At 30.8% G+C, this 1,329-nt stretch overlaps 1 pseudogene; it reads left to right on the forward strand.

Moving 5' to 3' along the window:
• LOC132175975 (thaumatin-like protein) overlaps positions 1-1,329 on the forward strand; it is a 7,736-nt pseudogene that overhangs the window by 4,833 nt on the left and 1,574 nt on the right.

Below are 1,329 nucleotides of genomic sequence, written 5' to 3' on the forward strand. Positions count from 1 at the left end.
ATTTATTTCCTTTAATTCAATTACTATATTATATTCATCAAAAAAAAAAAAAAATCTAGGCGTGACTTAATGCTAAACTCGAGTGTTCTAGTCTTCTAGATAAGCTGGGCTAGCCTCTTCAAGAGTCAAGCCAAATGGTGTCGTCATTGATCTGTGAATAATTTCCAACAAAGACAAATTAATCACATGTACAACGACACTGTGCGTCATGTAGACCATCTGGAAGCCATCTTCATCTCTATATAGACTTGGCCTAATTTTCCATAATGTCATCATAGTTTTGTCCCTCCATGCTTCTATATTGGACTCTTTCTCCTTTTTTTTTTTTTATTTTTTTTTTATTTTTTTTTTTTAACAAAAATCTGAGGATTTCATTGATTAAAGATTAGGAGCATAAAGTTTTACAAAAATCATAACTACATGCTATGATATTACAAAGTCATAGAAACAAACAAAAATCCTTACAATCAGGTGTTATTTATGACTTTAATCTTATGCTAACCTATGTGTATAAATATAGTTAAAGAGCTGATCTGCTCTAAGCAGACTATATCTAAGACACAGGTAACCAAATTTCTTAACAAAATTTATTTGAACCGGCCGTAAGAGATAACCTGTCACACCTAATTATTTTTCCGAACTCATAAGGGCAAATCTAAAAAAAAAGAAACTTCTTATTCAAAACAAAAACACAAATAAACAACTAGTAAGCAGCAGCAGTGGCAGGAATGAGATGAACGGCACAACACGGTGAAAGGTGGACGGACGCATAGAAGAGAAGCCAAAGTTATTGATCAGGTCGAAGAACACCTACAAACATAAAAAAAAATATATATATAAAATATAAAATATAAAATAAAAACCAGAAAGAGGGGGAGAATAAGAGCGGGGAGTAGAAAAGGAAGGGCTGCTCCTTCTCCTCTCAAAAGTCAAAACTGACTCTTTCTCCTGCTTGACCATAAATCAAGTGCTAAAAGGAAATTAATGAATGCATAACGGGTAGAGTTTGGCTTACCTCCCGTAAAAAAATTAAAAAAAAATTATTAGATCGAAATTTTTTAATGCAAAAATTAACGGTAAAGAATACAAAATTAAAGAAAATTTCAATTATTTTTAAATAAAGGCAATCTTTACCATTGCTTTTTACAAACTAATAATAATAATAATAATAATAATAATAAATAAAAATAAAAAATAAATAGAAACCTACCAAATATAGTTTTCTAGCCACCAGTGTTAGGAAAAATCCTCGTTTACATGCTTTGGATTCACCCGTACTAGAAAACGACCTTTGCATGAGTAAGACTTCATTATCTAGTAGTCAATTTT

The sequence above is a fragment of the Corylus avellana genome, chromosome ca3 (assembly GCF_901000735.1).
Source record: "Corylus avellana chromosome ca3, CavTom2PMs-1.0".
Classification (NCBI taxonomy): Eukaryota; Viridiplantae; Streptophyta; class Magnoliopsida; order Fagales; family Betulaceae; genus Corylus; species Corylus avellana.